This window comes from Aythya marila (assembly GCF_965140915.1).
Source record: "Aythya marila genome assembly, chromosome: 3".
NCBI lineage: Eukaryota > Metazoa > Chordata > Aves > Anseriformes > Anatidae > Aythya > Aythya marila.
In genome coordinates, this window is record NC_139044.1 from 61,529,802 (window position 1) to 61,551,584 (window position 21,783).

The following is a 21,783-nucleotide window of genomic DNA, read 5'->3' on the forward strand; positions in this document are numbered from 1 at the left end:
ACAACGTGAAAAAGCCAGCAGTCACCATACTGCCAGCTCTCAGAAAGGCCCATCACAAACATGTTCTTTCGTATCAAAGGAATGTAAGTTATATAAAGATTAGAGAACACCATGACACAGTGAAACATAAATAAGGGAGCATCTGTTGCTGAAGAGAAAGGGTACACGCTTGTCTGAACCAAAAGTTGCCATACTTATCAGAAAAGAGCAATTTTCTCTTGAATTAGAGTTTTGATTTATCTCGGTCTCTTATCATCTACTTCAGTGTAAGTAAGATGCCATTTTGTTCATCCTCAGCTAACAGTGACAGCCGAGCCAGCTAAACCTTTCCTTCCTGGAATGTCTTTTCATGGCAATGGAGAAAAGTAGAATGAGCATGAACAGGGCAAAAGCAAAAATCAGCTCCTAACACTCTCAGCCACGTTTCTGCTATGCATAACAAAAGTAACCTACTAAAAGCTCTTTTTGGAATCTGAACATGGCTGGCTAGACTGCATCTTCTCATTTTTTTTCTCATTTTTTGACCATGGCTCCAGATTGTTCGAGACTGATGGCTTCAGGCTCTCTGTTGTTGTTCCCATTCAGGCCATTATAAACATGTTCTTAACGCCAGTATTGGAGCATCCTACCCAACTCGCTATTCTCATCACACACAGCTCTGCACTGAATTTCTCCACAACCTTCTCATTACATCTGAATAAAATTTAAATTATTTATCTTTGTCCTTAGGACAACGTGTAGAAGCTGTTTCTGACACCTCTTCTCTGTGCCTGCTCCCTTTCCATGCCTTTCATTTTATTCTTCCCCCACTATCTCCTAGTTGAAAATTGTCTCTTGGAAAGCAACTTTCCCCTGTGGTCCCTCACATCTGGAAATCTTGCCAGATCAAATCAAACATCCTTATTCCATTAGAGTCAGGAAAATAGTAAGATACAGTGCAATAATAAAGGTGTTGGTTGTTTATTTTTTTTTAATTACTTTCTTCTCTTCCCACCTTATTTCCCCTTTATATGATTTCTGTCCTGTAATATCAACAGCTATTTGAGAAATGCTGGTTGCTCTTATACGTGTCCAAAAATGGGATTTAGAAAGGTTTAAAGAATTTACAAAATAAAAATAAAAACAAATATTTCAGTAGACAATAGAAATAGTTCTTTAGTTGGCTCCATCCTGCTGTCCTTCCCTTATTTCTCTGGCTCTTCTCCATTTGCCAGAGATATCTTCAAATCACAAAGATCTCATCTTTGAGCTCTTGTAGCAATGAAATACATCCTTAGGTTTTTTGTTCTCATTACCAGACTAAAAATCCCGTACAATGCAGGTACGAATATTTAAAGACTCACGCCACATACACTATATATACTAATCGATATTAAATGGATAAGACGAAAGAACAAAAAAGCTCAGTAAAGTATTAAATCTTTTCTTTTTATATACAGATGGAATATTTAAATATACTTTAAAGTATTTGCATTCCATTTTAGAGAAAATACTATTTACTAGATATATTTGAACGTTTGTGTGCATTGAATATGAGAATTACGATAAAGGTGAATGATGCCAAAGTCTCTTTGTCAGTCAAATTTTCCTGCAATTTTCTTATACCTGATATCAAGAGAATACGTAATTAAATTCTATATAGCTCATTGCTAAAGTATGTTCCAGGAATAATGGGGCGAAATATGGTGCTTGTAAAGAAATTATTGTTGCTCTCTCTTGCCTGTTAATTAGGCCAAAACCTATTACTCTTGCTAGGTATTTATTACTTTGCTCAAATAAAAACAACGAGGAACACCTCTGTTTGGGACCAATTTCTCCACAGAGTGAAAATTTAATTTATGAAGCAACTTCTACAGCAGGTACCAAGGAACAGGGAGTACAGCTGAGTAGCTGAAGCTGTCGGCACAGATGTTGGTTTTGCTGCATGGAAGATTCATCTTAATGGATGCTCATCTGTCCCTTTAAACATGAGCGAGGTCTTCAACCGTTCCATAAAAGTGTCATCTGTCAATCACGCCTAAGCCCTAAAATCTTTTATTAAGCCTCTGTGTGGCACAGCTTCTAGGTTATTGACTCGCAATAATCTTCCAAGCAAGATTACTGGAGCATTTACAATGATGGATTTATTAATACATACTCAAGTAATCAATTTCTATTTAAGCCGTAGATCATATTTTTGAGACTTTATGAGATGTTAAGACTCGACCCAGTCTAATTGACTCTAGGAAACAATCCTGGCTGGTTTAATATATGGGTACAAACCATCTTTTTACATACATGTATCACTCCTTTAAAAGAGAAAATAAAGAGAGGCTAACAGACTTCAGGACAGAGGAAATTATCTTTTTTTGTATAGAAATACCAGCCTTAACCACAAAACACACCATCTTTTGTGGCCAAAAAGAAAACTTGGACTGCTCTGCATTCAATATTACCAAGTATTTTCTCCCAACCATATAGAGGAGGATGTATTTCTGTCTGGAACATAAACCCTGAAAAAGCTTGACATTCCTTTAGGAAATTAATTCTCCTTAACGTTAAAAATACGAACCAACTTCTCAGAGTCACGGCACTGAAATCCCAAAGAAGAGACACATCTGATCTATCTAACAACCTAAGAACAGCCCCACTAGAGCTCTAGCACCCTGGCTCTGTCAGCGCCCAAAAGCTCACACTTTGGGCAATCATATGTGATGTTTTCTCCTGTTACTCTCCCAGAGACTATCCATTTTCAAGCTCAAAGCCATCTTGATGCAGATGTGATTTCCAGGTATTTACTGATTTTCAGCCTTCCCTGCCCGAGCCCATCTAGCTCCCCCCTAGGACCGTGCAAACCTCCCCCAGCTGTAACAGCCTGCAGCACAGCAGCCCCATGGCATGGCAAGAAAAAGCACCACCTCGGGTTGGTTATGGACCAGCTTTCGTTGGTTTCACACTCGCACTCCCTAAGGCTTGTATGGATAGATGGTGAACAACCAGACCCCATTGTTCCGATGCTACCTGTAGTTTTGTGTCCTGTTTTATCACTCAGACACTCGATCTTCTAACATCGAGAATTACCACAATTCCCCACATCTGACAAACTGTTCAGGCATCATCCTTGTTCTCTGAGTACAAGTGACTCCCCTTCAGCTGTGAGGACCGACCAGGACCCTATCCCTTGACTCCTTCCTACTTTTCAACCAATTGTTCATCTGGACAAGAACTCTTTCATCTTGCACCTGCTTTAGTCTTTTCAAGCTGTTTTTTTTTTTTTTTCTTGTTAGAAACATCGACAGAAGCTTTCTCGAAGAACACCATGTGACCCTTACTCAAATTACTTTTGATTACCTGGTTGGAGAGACATAACCTTCCTTTCATAAAGGCATGTGATTTTTCCCAACTATAGGATGTTTACTCAAGCATCAACTACTGCACTCCTTATTATAGTTTTCACTACTCCGTCCAGTAGAGACATCACACATGGAGGCTCTTCCCTGACCTTCTATGACATCTGTCCCCACACTCAGTTTTTTTTTTGTTGTTTTGTTTTTGTTTCTGACATTATATTTGCTGTCCCCACATCCTTGGGCACCAATGTATGTATACATTCCACACAGGATCAATCTACTGCAGGACTTTTTCAACCCCCCCCTTTTTTTTTCCTTAAGACCAACAAGTTATAGCCTCCTAAACTCCAATGTGAAACCAACTTCACAGCAGACATGAGCAACTATTCCAAGATGACTAATGAAAAGCAATGCTTTGACAGGATACATCTGCATACCTGTAATTTCACTGACTCAAGTTTAATTACTAAATTGATTGGCTGACTTGCTTGAAGGGGAGTTTGGACGGGGGGGGGAGATTTGTTCTTTAAGATGGAGTTACCTTTCCTGCCTTTCCCTCTAGAACCAGCACAGCGCGGAACAAGTCTTGGCTAAACATTTTGTTATATTAAAAAAAATAATAAAATACAATAAATGAAGGAACAATCTCTTCCACATTTCATGTTAGCAAAAGAGATATTGTCTAGAAAACAATGGCAATAAAAATACCCTTTTGACTATTACACTTGGTCTTGATCACTGCCAATACACTTCTGACTTCACAGCAGATTTTTTTAACATTGAGCAGCTGATAAAAGTCACAGTCTACAGATATTTGTCTGAAACATTTACAGAGGCTTAGATAAGTAATCAGACTTCAGAGTTCATGTCAAGAAGCTTCATGGTCTCAGACTTCTGCTGTTATAACATAAAAAAAATGAAAATCACAGAAATGCACCTTAAAATGAGAATTCATCCAGAGGCCATATTAACAAACCCTGAGAGGGGGTTCATTTTTGCAGTGGGTGAGCCCATATACACAATAGAGCAGTAGCAAGTTCTTGAATTTGAATGCTGAGTGCAAAATCAATTTCTTCAAACACGAGCTGAAGCCAAGCAAGAATTCTGCTTGTTAAGTATATGAAAACTTCACCTTAGATGAATCACTGCGTACTGCAGACCTGTACTGCCTAAAGTTATTCCACATTCCATTTCCAAAACAAAATGTTAAACAATCTGTCTGAAACCAAACTACTCCCTAGCATTTCAAATATAGCATTTATAGCAATGATATCCTCAACGCTCTCCCCAAATACACATGTAACATGACTACTTTTAAAACGTATCAGGTCACATAGCATTTCAAATACAAAGATCTTGGTTCAGTCTGAAACCTTTCCACCTCATCTAACGACACCCAAAAATATACATTAAGGAATCAGAAAATATCTAAAATAGCTTTAGAGGATTGATTTACAGCTGATTTGCAGTTGCTTCCAAGTGCCAATGACCATGTCTTCAGGACGGCTAGGAACCCCTCCCCAGCCCTCAGATTTTAGCAACTCTGCTACTCACTCAGCATCCACCTATTTTTTTCTTTTCAATCTCTATTTTTGTTATTATCACAATGAATGCCCCACCTTCAGGGCAGAACGTAGGTGCTGTCCTGGCAGAACACCAGCCCCTTTCTTTTTATCATTCCTTTCTTTTTCGCAACTTCCCTTTCTAATCAGTGTCAACCACCTCAGTCTCCTACAAAACTAAGCCTGGCCAGTTAGGGTTTGTGAACCAAAAGCTTATCCAGCAGCAGGATGCCTGGCAGAACCGAGAGGCTGCTAACCTCAGGTATGTTGCAGGTTATAGGAGCACTATCAATCACTATTACCTTAATTGAAGAAGATGCAAGCCAGGCACATGACGGGCCAGCAGTAGCATGGCAAATGTGCCCCTATTATGGATATCTTGAACCTGAGGTAAGAGCACAACAACAAGCGTGACACCCAGCTGCACACCCAGTATTGTAAGACACTGGGTGATCCCAGAAGACTGCCCAACAGAAAGCACAGCCTCCCGCACCCAGCTCAGGTTGCTCACCAATTCCTAACCCCATGCTCTCAGAGCACACTCAATAAGGTTTTTTGTTGGTCCCCAGTGAGCCACATCAGCACTGTGGGGTAAACTGATGGGTGTCTGCTCATGTCCCAAAAGTATTAAGCCTAGTAGTCCCCTCCCTCCAGAGCTGTCCTCAGAGGAGGCGACTCCTTTCTCCTTCCCTGTGAGAAAGGCTGGCCCTCAGAGAATGAAGTTCCCTTATCTCAACTTTTGCTGACACGTTTCTGTTTCTCGCAAGCTGCAGATATTCTTCCCACTCAATTTATGTTTTGCCTGAAGCCACGCATCCTCCCAGCGCTCGCATTCACTGAGTGGCTCAGCAGAAGGGCTGGGCAGTGGGGATGCTAAGTGGGGATGTAAGGGGAGTGAAGTATCTCTCCAGGCAGCTGCTTTCTGTTACCACATGGTAGAGACTTTGCTGCTCAGTATTTTGTAGGAGGAAGAGCGGAGTCAATCTCTGGGACCGCGTTCTGGGCAGGCAGCATGGGCTGTGGGGCGTTGTTGCCTCACCACGAAGACACCCACCTGGAAGACTGAGTAAACTTCAGCCACAAGGCCTGACAAAGCAAATGGATCAGCTCTCCTAATGACTGAAAAGGGAGACGTTGCGGGATGACCAGGAGAGTATGAGCAGTGCTGCTACGTGTCCGCTGTCCTCGCCCTTGGCACACCTTTCAGATCTAGCCCTGCAAACGAGCCAGAGCACTGCTAAGGTAGAATGGGCACACACCAATGCAGAAAGAAGGCCGGAAAAAATCAAAAATAGCTCAAAAGGGAGGGGACACAGAAGGACCAGGAAAGATTTGTTTGAAAACCCATGCTTGCCCAAGAGGTACATGTATGTCAAGCTGAGTACCATCAAGGCATGAGTGCCATGGGGATAGGAGGGTTTGGGGTTAACCAGGACAGACACTGGGAATCTGCAAGTTCTTTTAAACCTTCAGATGTCATTTGCTACACTGCAAATGAGATCAACATTTAACCACGCTGAATATATAATTAATGAGTCTTGAATATGAAACATGAATATGAATTTGAAATATAGATCTTTCAGTATCTCATAATTTAAGTTACAAAGAAGTTACCTGGCTAGTTCATATTTTAGCACCAAGAGAAATATTCTGCCCTTACATATATGATATTCTGATATTTAGTCACTCTCACTTATCAGGATAAAGACAGTAAAGGTCTTAAAACATACTAGAATGCTTCAGATTCACAAATACTAAGACATTTCTTATGTTGTAAAATTCACCCATTTCTGTTACCAACAAAATTTTTCTGTGTTTTAACCAAATACTTTGTGAAAGACTTGGTATTCAACATTATGCTACAGCTTTCACCTGTAAAGAAAAAGTTAACTATTGCAAACCTGTAACAACAACAAATCTTTTCCTCTCACTCACTTAAAACAACAGTTGAATGTTTTCTCTGAAGTGTTCTACATTAATTACTCTTAGACCTTTTAATATCCTTATGGCACCTACTGCCCTACCCAATCTAATAGTTTGCATTCGGTTGTGTAAATATAAAGACTGAACAATTACTAAGTTTTTATTTTCCTGAACTGAATGCCTTGGATCATTCTAAAGAACCAAAAAGATCGATTGTAATCAATCATTTCAGGCTAGAGCTGATAGAGAGATGAGCTGAAGAAAGAGAAGTTGCTAATATTGTACGTGAGTGAGTCACGTCAATGGATCAAGAAACCACAAGATGAAAGACAGCCATTGACTCAATTGCATATTCATAGATTTTTAAGGCAGAAAAACATCATTGGGTTCATGGAGTCAGCTCTGTTGCACACAGGACAGAAAAACTTGAACAATAACGTTTATATCAAGCTTGTAATTCCTATTCAAATTACAGCACACCTCTGTGAAAGATACTAAGCAAAGAAACATCATATAGTTATGGAGATTACCATTACACTTAAGATTAAAAATGTATGCTTTCTTCTACACAAAATACCTCTGAACCATGTAATGCCTTAGTTTAGACTGAAGCCCAGCCCTCCACAAAATTATTTCCTTTTGTTAAGATAAAATGTTTAGTCGCTGCACAGGTAATTTTCCATTTGGCTAATGTATGCATGCATTTTCATTGCACAATTCTGCCAAAAAGTCTCCAAAGATTAGACAACAGAATTGATTCTACTATTCCAGTGTTATTTTCACTGCTTAAGTACACAGACATATTAAAAAAAACGCATGTGTTTCCTATTCTTTTACATTATGCATTTTTTCAACGTGTTTTATGCATTAAAATACATTGATAACTACCTGAAATAATTCTTTTCAGAGCAAAGCCTTCAGCTGTGACTTAATACACTTAATACATTTCCTCCTAGATACACAGTCTACTTCTGGCTGTATATCTTTGTGCTAATCTGGCCACCAAAACAGAAGGGAGAAAAAACACACGAAGAAATACAATAACATCTATACAAGGAAATAAGTTATTGTAGTTAATCCGTGACTCTTAGCCTCTGAAAGTATTTTGTCTTCTGTCCCTTCTAGCCTCCCATTTCAGTTCCAGCCCCTTTGTTTCTCAAAGTGTCCGTACAAACAACTTACATCCTTGTATTCCTCATAGTCCATCACTGTAATACCCCATTCTTCCCCATGTATTCTACTTACTTTCCCTTTTTTTTTTTTAAAGAAAAAAAAACGAGGCAAAAGGCATCAGCAGTGCCTTGGTTATTGATGGGTAAACAAGAGTATGCTTGCTCTTGCTGCATATTGAGCAGATAGATCACTCAGAACTGGAGGGAAGAGATACACTAAGTCTGATCACAAGCCCACAACTGCCTGGTGGAGAAGGAGAAAGGTCAGCATTTCTAAATTATGTCTAAGGCAAACTGTATTAGTTTGACTATATTAGAAAATTGCTTCAAGAATACTGGACTCATCCCTAACTCGTATCTTTGGAGGTGTAGGCAAATTACATCATGTGCTATGGCATTTATGGTGTTTGTTTTGCCATTTTTTTGTTTGTTTGTTTGCCATTGTTTTGGCAAACAATGAATCAACTACAAGATTTAGCCAATGTACTACAGGGACAGCCACATTGCATGTCGACAATCTAGGAGACAAAGCAGAGTAAAGCCCAAGAGCAAAAGCCTTCAGTTTCAATACAGGGTGCTTAATTACAAAGATGGATGTACAGAAAAAGTGATAAAATTAATGCATTGACCTGGTGTGGATCATGGAAAAACACCAGGACAATGCTATCTACTAAGACATATTATCAGTCAGGAAGAGGAAAATACTGTTGTTTGTTTAAACATTAAGTCACCCTATTTGGTTGTTATTTAAACTTTATCAGAGCTGCCCAAACTGATTATCTATTATTCCAAAATCTTTACAGAGGTGAACATTTGCCAAATACACTCCACGTACCTCTGAATCAGAAAGGTCCCTGGGAACACTGGCCACACTAGTTTTCACCTGGCTGCATTCCTTACATAGGTAGAAATAACCACCCCTGTCCCTGTCATTATTATTGCCCTGAACCACTCACACCCCACGTTCCCTTCCTGGGACAACCACTGCACAGATCACGAGTGCCACTCGTGTACACCACCCCTTGTGTACACCCTAAACCTCTATACCAGGTTCAGAAAGCTATTGCAATTTTAATAAGCAATAGCTTTCTGAACCCAGACGAAAATCAGGCTTATTAAAATTGTTCTACATGCTGTTCTGTACCTTAGAAAATCTTATTTAGGCTTACGAGAGTTAATGGGACTAACGTGAGCAAACTGTGATTGTTAAGGATGAGAACTGTTAAAACCATTTCCAAAGACAGACTTAATTGTGACTACTTCTCACAGAAAGCATGTTTACCAAGAATAGTTGGAGAAATTCAGTTGTGTTAACAAAATGTTTCATACCTCAGAACCCAGTTATGTAAACTTACTTAGACTTCTAGAATGCCTTTCATAAAAAAAAAAAAAGAAACTCACAAGGGACCACGTAAGAAAAAGTACGTGTATGCAAGCCTTTCAAGCCTACGAAACTGTACCATGCAGTTGCCATTGATCTGAAAGTTTTAAGTGCTCATTATCTCTGAAGGCTGAGAAACACACTTTGTTGTGCAACATACGCATTTAGCAGTGCCACAAAATGATTATAGGAAGAGGGCAGTAAAATAATAAGATGCTGAAGCTGGAGGTATAAACAAAATTGGTTGATCGAGTCTGGAGAGTTTGAAGAATTCAGTCATCTCAGGAATTTCTATCAATGGATGTAATAGATGATACTCATTGTTTCCAGATGTGAAGGAAAGCTTTGCTGCATTTAACTTGACTGCGTATATTCAGCTAAAAAAAAAAAAAAGGTGCTTCAATGAAATCTCTTCAGTAGTACTCACTGTTCTCAAAGATGATTAGGATTCCTTTATTAGCTAGAAAAATCAGATGTACCTGGTGTTGTTTTCTTTCATGCAGATGTGACTTACTTCAGTATAACCTCTTGAAATTTTAGAGCAAGCAGTTCTGTTTGTTGTTGTTGTTGTTGTTTGGTTGTGTTTTCTTTTTTTTTTTTTTTGGTGGCTTCCCCTTCACCCCCCATAAATACAATTCAATTGTCCCTGTATTTGTAAAGGAAATGCACCAAGACACGATTTGTAAGTACTCTTACAAGTGATCAGGTGGGGTGAAACTCCTGGGTAAACACCAATATTTTGCAAACAGCTGTTGTTTTGTGAAAGAGATTTTCATGGCTGAGACAAAAAAAGAAGAAACTAAACATTGAAAACACAAGGACACACAATATAGCCACAGAATTTATATCACTACAAAAAGATACCCAAACACTTCCCAACTTCAGGCAAACACTGTATACACTTTGCATCAAGCCATTCACCCAGCACAACCTGTGTCTAAGCTCAGACAGATGGCCATGAGGCTCTATGTAAAGAAGATAACAAAAGCAAATCGCTCCCCTTTAAAGACAACAAAAATAAACAAAAGTAAAATAATAAAAGCTGCTTTTACTGCTTAATGTTCTGAATTACTGATTTAAAACACCTGAACAAAGAGCTGCAGTCCTCACCAAACTTCAGCTTTTTGCCTGGTTTGGTAATTCAATCAGGATGTAGAGACAGGCTGATGCTCCATAAATATTTGATCAGCTTTAATATAAGGTTGTTAATGAATTTCAAACATTTTACACTGTACTGTCACATAATAGAAAGCATATCTGTAGACAATAACTTCTGAAGCTCATACAAAGAAGATGGAAAAAGACAGCATCCTTGCCTAAGTTCAAATCATTTCATGTCCAGAACTAAGCCAAAATGATGACAAAGACAACTCTTGATAAACTTTTAAATAACTCATTACTTGACAGGGTGCAATGCTGCTTTAAGTCCATGTAGTCAAGCAGATTTGTGCAGTTTCTTCCACTCCTCCACTTTAAAAAGCAAAATAAAGAAAAAATAAAATTAACCTGGGTCCTAAGGTACTCTATCTTTGGTGTACTCCAGAAAAAAATCCTTTAGAAAGCTAGTACCGTTCCTACTCAGTGTTTTTCTTCTTCATCCACAGGCACAGGTAAGTCAGAAGCAGCTGTTTTTATTGGGCAAATGTTATTGTATCACAATTTGTCTTCTGTGAAAACGTGACTGGAAGCTATGTGAATTAGAAAGAGAGCGATTATAATCAAAATGGCCTCTGAAATATTAAGCTTAACTGTCAGCATACTGAAAAGCCAAACATGCTACTAATGTGCACTCATTCAAATAGCGTTAGATTATGTTCCATGCTAAGGATTTTAGCATATGAATGCAAAGAAGGTCTAGAAAGTTAACCTGTATGCAGAAATTATTCTGTTAATATTTTAATAGATATTTTTCAATTGCTTTTTCCAAAGGTGCCTCGGAATTTCAAGTTAATGCAATATTTATATTGGACATTTTGGTAATTATTAGGCTAGCTGTCCCCTACTCTTGCACTTTAATTTAGCTTTGCACCTCCAGCTTCATTAAACATCTTGTTTCATAACTACACTAATAGCTTTTCTTAATATTCCATTAAGCAAGAAGAAAAATGTGATGAAATTTTCTTCATAACTAACTCCATTTACATATTAATCCTTTTAATATTTGATAAATTAAGTTCAGTTCGCAGCCAAAAATCCATGTTTACAGCAATCAGAATACGGCAGTCACAAAATTACTCATTGCTCTTTTTTTTTTTTTTCCCTTTTTCCTAGCACATCACCGCAGCAGAAACCTATTCTCATACACTTCTGTTTGTAGTCATCCTTTCTAGTTCCAGTCCATAATATTAAATGAAACTCCAACACTTGATCTGAAGCAGAATAGAAAAAATAAATGGCTTCAAGTTGTTGGCTAATATATGTGATCCCTAAGGGACTAAATGGTGTCTGCTGTCAATTCTAAATTCTACTTTTGAACACAGGGAAATTAAAGCAACTGCTAAAAAGCTACATTCTCCTATCTTTGTGAAAACAGACATGTCCTGACTATACAACTATATTTCTCTTGGTCAAAGGAACTGGTGATTTTCCAGGCTTGTTGCAGTTTTATACTCCTATTAATTATTTTCTAATTTTCTTAATGTTCACCATCTAGGATTTATTTCCTACAAATTTGTGCTGCGTAAGTCTTCAGGAAAAGTTAAAAAAATAACACAAACAATAAAGATGCTTCACATTATCTTCTCTTGCTTTCTTTATTGCATTCTGCTTGTTTCACTTTGCATCACTTGCAGTGGGGTGACATCAATACGTAGCCACAGCACGAACTGTTAGCAGCACGCCAGTGTGACTACAGGATACTCCTGTATTTACTTCTCCAGATGAAATTTGCTCGTAAACTAAGCTTCATAAATCACCAACAGCCTTAAGCTGAAATTAATATAATGGAAAAAGATCAAACTGCCATAATTTTCTCCCTCAGCAATATATTTTTTAGTATTTTTTCCTTCTAGAAATACAGATAAACACAACTGAGAGGTAAGAAGCTAAATAATTTGGAATGACTGTCCAGAAAGACTGGTGAGGGATAGGCTAAGCCCATCTTTTCTCCCCAAACACCACCTTTTCTCCCTGAAAACTTCAACACAGTCATTGCTAAAAACTACAAGAGTTAGCTTGGCACTAAAATTATGGATACTTTTATCTTTATTTATTTTTTGAACAGGTCTTTATGGGTAAAATTTGATCTAACTTAGGCAATACAGAGACAGTAGAGTTTTTATGTAATGAAGCAGCTCCCCAGTAAGCCCCCATTTCCCATATTTCTCCCAAGGTATCTGAACCTTTCTGCATGTTTTCAAACCTAATTGCAGAGGACAGGACTCCCTGCCATTTGCCCATCCTCACTGACTACATTTAGGCATTCAAGAAATGGGTCATAATTTGCTTTCTATATTTTCATGCTCTGTCACTCTTCAAGTCAATGTAGCACCACGCATCTGAAAGACCCAACTGTTTCTTAAATAAGAACACTTGATATCATTAATGCTGCTTATTTTTGCTATTCTTTCAGGCCTAATGAGGTATTAATGTCCTTTAGAGAAATGCAATGAAGAAAACGCAATGAAGAAAATTGTTGGGACAAGCAAGATAATGCAGAAGCACTCCTGGCCCCACTCCTTCACTTTCTTTTTCAGTCTCCTAAAGCCATGTTTCTTCTTCTTCTCCTCCTCTCCTCCAGTGAAACAACAAATCTTGGAGAGAGTTTTAGGGCGATCTTCCTTCCTCATTTCACAATTTTATTGTGGAAAAAAATAACAAAATACCCTCTTCACTTGAATAAAGCCGGTGATGTTGGAGAAAAATTAATTTTCATTCTGTGAAATGGTTACATGCAGTTTTGTCTTTACATCTGTCATAAAACAGTAAGGTTTTATGGATCTTACTGTTTACATCTTTCCATATGGATAGAGCTTCATACGTACCAGCCTAAAACTTCTCTCATTTCTCAAAGCCTGATGGTCCCCATCTCTCTTCACCTTCTGTCCTTTCATTCTCACTACCTCCGTCCTTAAGCTTAAATGTAGCCACTTGAATTTACACCAGATAGCGAGGGAAGTCGGTCTCTCAGAGGACAGAGGAACTTATTTCTTTGTGGATGGTTAGTTTGTGATCAAAGGCTCCCAGAAACCTCACTAAAGTTAGATTGGATCAGCAGGAAGCATTCCCTGCTTGACGCCTTACAACAAAAGCATCCTTCTTCCAACAAAAGAAGCTCCATGAAATAAGAAGCAGTGCTCCCAGCTGACTCACCGCGATAACCTGATTTGTAAGTTGGATAATTTATGGGTATTAAAGACCACATTTGTAGCAGCTACGACCTGTGAATTCAAGGCTTCATCCAACCATGGGTTGTGTTGACATTTTTCTCAAGCCACAACAGGAATGGCTATACCAGGAACGGGCATTGCCACAAATCACCTGAGAGCTCATGAAGATTAATGAAAACTACCACTGCTCCATAGAAAGATGCAAAAATATATTCCTGCTTCAGGAACGTCAATCTTGGAGAAGCAGAAACAAGCCTTACACCAAGAGGCAGACAGTGAGCTAATCTGAACATAAGGAGAAACGCACGAGTACAAACTAAGGGATCGCAGCATGCTGGTCTCAGACGTAGTCTAATTTCTCTTTTTAATTCCACAGCTAAAAAGCCCCCAGAGCTGAACAGATACGCATGAAAGATGATACACAGAATTGCCAGCAGGATTTTTGTACATGTTGCCAAATGTATGTTACACAAAATTGTCATTAAGGGCTAGCTTATTACATTTTAGAGGGCTACAAATCTCCTTGAATTAAATATTTATGAGTCTTTCTTCGAACACTGAATCCTGCAGTATTTTGAAAGAAACAACAGAAAGTAGCCTTTTAAACTATGCATTCAAATACATTAATGATAAAAGGATGAATTTTAACTATATTAAATTCATCATTACGTATGTAGATTAAAATAGCACAAAACATACTTTGCATCCTTAGTTTCACAAGGAAACATTCATACAAATTTTCTCAAGACCAAGAAAGTGAACCCAACCGGTGGAGCTCAGCATGCGCCTCGCAGTCCTTCGGCTTTGCTAGCAGCAAGTTGATGTGCTTGGAGTTGAAAAAACAAAGAAAAAAAAAGCGTACCCTGAAAAAAACAGCATGTATTTTTTCTTTCAAGTGTTCTGCCACAAGACGAGTACAATTAAAAGCTGCGTTTTGAGGAGAGTAATTTGGATAATGAGGAGCGAAAAATCCTCCTGTAGGGGGAAGAAACAGCATGCTGAAGGAGAAAACGGCAGAGACCTGCCTGCTCTTAGTGAGAAATTAATCCTTGCAGTTTTGGCTTAGGAACAAGCAAGTCAGTGGCTCTGGTTAAGCACCAAGAACTGCACAGGATAGCTGTTTCCTGAGCGTTGCAAGTAAAGGGAGAAGAAGTTTAGGTTGTATTAAAAGAAGCCACTCGGAGAACTTCGGTTACTCCAAAGGTTAGTTGCTGCCCTTAAAGAGCGACATCCTCACGTTAAAGCGGTGGTACTCATAAATGGGAACAAGGTTAGCAGTTTTAAACCTGCTACAAGTGGTGATGGGGGAACAGAAGCAGTGATAATGTACTTAAAAGACAAAATTCTGTTTCTTAAGCAAGAGAACTATCTTCATAGGGCCGATTCACTTACATCCATCAAGTGAGCACTGAAAGTTCAATGAAGTTCTGGGAGAAGCAGACACACCTGAGACACTTTACAAGCAGCTTTCTTCATATCTTATATCCCTCTAAGAGGTTTTTCCACTTACTCATTTTCCCCTGCATCCTTTTTGCTACTGTCATAAGAAGACTGAGCCCTTCAGAATCGCTGGAACATCGAGCTGAGTAGCTCTGTCACAACTGAGAATGGTGCAGAAAAAAACACACATCACTAAATCAAGCAGGAATCTGTGATAACGTTTGGAACATATTTTACAAATCCCCTGTCACCCCCAAGATCAAGCGAGTTTATCATTAAGGAGTACCTGTCACCAGCATCTTTCCAATGCAAATGCTACCAAAATACAAAGAGATAGTAATGAGCATGCTGGTGCGAGCTGTGAGCCAATAAACCCCACTTCTATGAAAGAGCATCGCATTTGCAAAACAACTTCAATAGCATCCTTCAGAAGGGTTCTAATAGAGTGAGAGAGGAAAGGTACAGAGATGGCAGCAGAGCGAACAAATCTACCTGCCACGGACCCAGCAGGGTCCCAAGAAGGATTAGAGGCTCACGTCGTGCTACACCTTTGTTGACACCAGGAACAGCAAGTTCCTGCTCATTTTGTGAGCTGTCTCACAAGAAAACTTTCTGCCGTGTACAGATGTACACTCTCCTCCTCGACAGAAGGAGAACGTGACTTTCATAGACCAAAGCGTTCAGTAAGTTTTTTCTTTAAATGCAATAATTCTGAATTCAGGGGTGAAGAACCCAAATCATATAGCTAGTAGACACTGAGCCAGTGATCATGATTTTGGCAAAAAGGTCTGCAATTTCCATTTAAGTGGAAACCAAAGACACCTTGGCTTAAAAAATAAACAAAACACTATTACAAGAATTGTGATAAAAGCTGAGAGAGGGCATTAGGTGACGTACCATCCCTCATTTACCAAAATACCAATATAGGTGGACCAAAGTTTTCATTGCTTTAGACAGACAATTCCTAGATTTTTAGGCTAGCGAGATTAGTTCTCCCTTGCTTGCATATAAATTTGTGTTTCCAAAACATGAAACCTCTGAAAAAAATGGGTTTCAGGAGGGATATCAGCTTAAGCGTTGACACTTGTTTATAACTGTGGCAAACAGACATACCAAAAAATAATTTGCTCCAACTATCACAAGCTCACAACGGATCAAAGTTTGCGACTCCCACTTGCAACCAGTGAAAAAGACCATTAATAAAACCTCTGGGATGCTGAGAACTGATTAGCACAGAAGCGTGGTAGACAAAGGGAAAAAACAGTCAACAGTTCATTAGGAACAGAGGACAAGCAATTTTGCGCTGGGGTGGCAAAAGAATACTGAACAGGGTTTAACTGCATCCCTCCTCCCCAGCTCCCTTTGTACAGGAGAGAGCAGGGGGTGCAGCAGTGTTCAGCAAGCAAAACCACTGCCAGGCTCCCTGCGTTCACGTGCCTGGGAATTATTCCCACCTGCACGGCCGTGTGTGCACTCCTGTGCTTTTAACTATGTATGGGACTGCAATCAGAAAGTTTCAATAGGGTAACGCAAAAGCTGCCAGTAGGTTACCATGATACTGCCGTAATTACTGTTCTGGGGAAAAACAGTAAGAAAAGCACTTTTTTTATTCCCCCATTCTAAGAAAAAAGAGCTTTTTTTTTTTTTTTTTTTTTTTTTAATTTACCCCTTAGCCAATAACTGAACTACAACATGAGTTAATTTACAGTTTTACTGCTATCCTGAGTTCCAGTACCATGAAGACCTCACAAAATAAAGCCATTAGCTAAACAGCTAAACCATTTTTTTTCTAAAACCAGTAAATTTTCCCTTTACTTCTTAACTAGCTATGGATTTTCTTTAATTAACCAAAATGTATCTAAGCAGAGCACATTAAATCCAGTTAAAATTGAGATGGAATATCTAAGTTAGTTAACAATAAAGATGCTAAGATGCTAAAAGTTTTAAGAACTTTTCGTCCGCTTTGTTTTTGGTTTTTTTAATTTTTGTATTTTTTATTTTTCCCCTGGTCAGTCCAGTCACCATCGATATTCCTAAGGAATTAATTAATACATTTTTGCAGGGAGACACTGAAGGGCTTTGAAAGTAATGAAATAACCACCACCAAATTTGACAGAGGACAAAACTCGACTTTTTTTTGAAGGCCTAGCAAAATAAGCAAGCAAATGTCATGGAAACAAGAGCTCTCGCCATGGTAACACCATCCCTGGTATGGCAGCTAGCCACTCTGATTTCTACATCCTCCAAGACAAGGAACCAGCTTAGTTCCATGTTTCATTTCAGTGTATTTCCATAACATCCCATACGTCCAGTCACAATAAAGCTTTAATAAAAACATGAATAGTTCATAAGCATGCAATATTAAAGCCGAAGCAGAACATAAGCGTAGGGGCAAACTGATTAACTGTATTAAAGCAAGTCTGAGCAAGTCTTTGAGAAAAAACAAGAGGCTGATGGCTATGTAAAGAACAATTATATTACAGATGTTTCCCATCACGCCATCTGACTCATGCAACTACTGTCAGATGCGTGAGCATCTTGCAGGAAACACAGCAGGAGCTATAGTATAAAAAGGTACAACCCACAATTGCAGTTAAGTAATCCTTGTTACCTGCCCTTATAGAGAAGTCGAAATTTTTAGCAACCAACCCAAACTCTCAAAGCCAGCTGAAGACTCGTTAGGAGCATGGTAGCTGCTCTCCAGAGATGGGCACAGCAATCAGAGCCACGTGGATGACTTCCGATGAATAATTTATCTGACAAATTAGGTCCACTTCGGGAAGTATCTGTATGCAACTGATGACTCTGACAAAAACCACTACCCAAACTTATTCTACAACAATGCTTGCCGAGTATGTTTTCCAATCTGATTAGCAATGTTGCAAGTTTCACTTCTCTGATTGATACTGGATGCAACTCGGATAGTGTTACCTGCCCGGCCATTCAAGAAACTGGAAAGGGTCAGCAGTACAAGCGTGTGAAATAAATACAATCCCTGTAATATATTTGCAAGTAAAATACTAGGTTTTACATAAGCACACACAGCAATAGGAAATGTAGCTTATCTTGCAGAAGTCTTGAAATGCGAACAAATATTCACAAAAAATAGCCTACCTGGTTGTTCTGGTCCATGTGCAAGTTATGAAAAGTAAATTCACGTTCTTTTCTGGTTGAAGTATTTTAATGAAATGTAAAGTTTAAATCAAAACCTCTAAGAGTGAGGAAAACATCATGATCGTATTACTCTGAAAATGTGAAAGAAGCTATATTGGTAACTCTCATCTGAAAAGTTACATAGAAAATACTCAGTTCTGTTTGCATGCCTAACCAAGACGAGCAAGAAGTTTTCTATGGTTTTACTATATGGAAATAGTACTGTGCTCTGCATTTGAAAGTATTGCTGATGGTCCCCTCAAAAACAAAACATTCTCCCAAAACTATGCTGATGGTCTGGAAAAAAGTCTTGAAGGTTTTATGAAAAGGATATACCTGGTGTGGTTCACTGCACACCTAAATATTTGTCTAACAGAAAAATCTGTATTATCTAAAAGTAATACTTTTTTATACTCTGTAAATAACACGCAAGCCGTAACATAAAAACACCAAACAAACCTCAATTTGCTTACTAGCTAATTCAGCTGATGCTAAGACTTGCATAGGAATTTACTGCCTGAAAACTAGCAAAACCTGACCTCTGCCATTCTTTTCTCCAACTAAACCTTAATTTTTTCCCCTCGCCTTTGCACACTACAGAATGCATCAGATATCTTCTAAAACAAATTTAGAGAGAAATTTTGAACTTTGCATGTTATATACACCAGGACAAAAAAGACACAACCCTGAGGGCTTTGTTTTGTTAACCGCATAGTAAACCTTTTACAACTACTTTCAACTCATCTTATGAGCACTGGATCTTGTGATCAATTTACAGATGCCAAACAATGAAGCATTTCCAAAACTACTTTTTATTAAGGCTATCTTTTTATTCTCCTGTTGTTTTATCTCCTCATTGCTAGCAGAACGAGCCATATTTTCACGTAACAATGGCAACATCAATTCACAGTCTGACAAGTCCCTAAGACACACATTTTAATTGCTCTCACAAGCTAATAGTTCTCTCTAGAGAACCCCATTTTGCATAAAATTCACGTCTTGTTTCAGTGGTTGGATGAATATACACATACAAGATGATCTTGGGATTTCCAGCAATCTTTGTTTGGAAACAAACAACCTACTGGTTGTCAGTTCAAGCTCGTCAAAACTTTCAGACGATGTTTTACAAGTGTATTAAGTGTTTCTTTAATGAACGATTCAAAGTACACAGAACATCTGCATTGCTGAGGGCTGGGATGGTTGCAGCTAGGCCTTTTACTCATTTTCCCCTTGCAGAAGGAACCAGCAGACACACTGCAGTTGCACATCCCTCAGTCTTGGTGGAAAGCTTCTAGAGTAACACGGAAAAGAAGAGAGTTTTATTTCACAAAGACAACTGGCAGCACTAAGAGAAAATAAGATTTTGTTTTCTGATTATCTGCAGTAATTACGGAAGCAGTTTGCATTGGTTTCCTATCTCTGACTCGTACCAATTATGGCACAATGCCCAGCACTGCCCTTCCAGCTCTGTACTTAGAGGAGCGTAACCTGCATGATGCAAACACATCTAAATTATTTAGCACGCATGGCAGTGGAAGAGAATGGACTTCTCTTAAAAAACAATTGACAGCTTTCATATTAAACTGAAGACTTGCATTTTTAATTGCTCCATTTTAATGGAGCTCTTTTACTATTTTGGAAACGTCAAAGACTAGGAGAGCTGATGAATGCAATTGCAAATGAAACCAAAAGTTACCAGAAGCCAAAATGAGATCAAATTATCACAATAGTGTCCTGCTGTACCTCCTCAACACACAGTGTAATTCAGCAGGCACCTATGAGCCTGGCAGAGCACACCGTGAGCCTTGAGGAGCGTAGTGCGTTCTGCACAGGACACTGTTGTTAGATAGCTAAGTGTATTTAATTTTAAAATGTTAGCAAATATACACAGCTGCATTCCATGATTTATCTGATAATATGTGTTAGCATCTAAAACAAATGGTATATTTTGCTATTTGCAAAAATTCAGTTACCCATTTGTGATATTGAGCCTCCATTCTCAAATTTACTATTCATAGTGATAGAGTATACATTTCAAATTACGAGTAACATAAAATAGTGTTCTACTTTAATTTAAAGGAAGTATCTTTACATTAAGCGTTTTGACCATCCATATGCCGAAATGCAAGTGCCAATATTCCTCTGAAAGCAACCCTGCTTGCACAAATCTCAGGTACACACATCATCTTCCTCATATATCGGGATGCTACTTACACTACAACAGCAGGATGAGGATCTACTTAAATATTCTGCTTTATCCTGATACAAACCACAATTTTTACTTTACTGCTATGCCCCTGAGTAAGAAAAAATAAGAGCATTTCATGAAGGATCTTCATCAAAATTGAAGAGGCCTGTTGGCTGTCTTGTCTTGGCATGCACAGGTGAAAGTTTGGGGAGAAAACAATCCCAACAAGGTAGCACTTTCAGGTATTTTCTTTCCTAAATCTTTCAGTTTGAAAAGAGTATAGATGAGGCTTTTTGAGAGTATATGAGGAATTCTGTTTATGGATAACTATTCCATATAGTTATAACTATATAACTATTCTTCTATATAACTATATAACGAAAAGTGACTTTTTTTTTTTTAAGTTCCCTTCCACTCTACCTTTCAGTTTCCAAGTCACTGCTGCTCTACCAACTTCTCAGCGGTGGTAAGACTGCTGTAAGATTCAGAATGAGTGGGAGCACTGCCCAGGAAACAACTGATGGCTAATGGCAGCCTATGTTAAGGATCAAGAGCCGAATAGACAGCTCTAATTTAGTAAAGAGTTCTCACTGACTCAAAGCAGAACCTCTCCTAGACTTTCCTATCCAGTCACAAAATTGGATTTTGTTTTGCAGAGCTGATCCACCACAGATGTAAGTTAACAGTTTGAGGAATACAGGCTTACTCTCTCAAAAGCATACACGTTTTGTAAAGACTGAACAATTGTTTTGGTATTCTCACCTGAATATCACTTTTACAGTACATATCCCTAACATGTATTTCTTTTAGCTAGCAAGTATGTGCAATCTGACGGTTGTGAGCATCACAGCAAGTGCACTCAAGCAGCTCTTTAGAAGGACTTTGAGACAAAGAAGATATGTAAAAAATCATACTTGAAAGCCCTTGCAAATAATGATTCTGCTTATCCTAACACAAAATACATGTACATCTTTGTTTTCCCAACATTTAAAACAGCAGCACCCAGAAAAACACGTTTTTTCAGAGAATCTCTCAGATGAAACGTATACAGACACCACCATATTAAAGGCAATTGGCAATGCTGAGGATAATTAGCACACAGATCATAAAATACAAGAAATAGACCTCTCCTGCCGAATACCATTGACAGGCACAATGATTAAACCGCACAACAGAAATTGAAGAACCTATTTAGATTGCTACTATAAATGTGATTCATTGCTTGAGAAATCAGAGAATTTCAGGTGGCATAGGTCACAAGCAAACAAATGAGATAACTTACAGAATAGAGCTAGTGCTTTCCTTAG

The 21,783-nt window shown here is 38.5% G+C and overlaps 1 protein-coding gene across 2 annotated transcripts in view; it reads right to left on the reverse strand.

The window, feature by feature from the left end:
* Nucleotides 1-21,783, reverse strand: part of RNGTT (RNA guanylyltransferase and 5'-phosphatase) — a 180,506-nt gene that overhangs the window by 61,904 nt on the left and 96,819 nt on the right. The gene's annotated exons all lie outside the window — the stretch shown is intronic.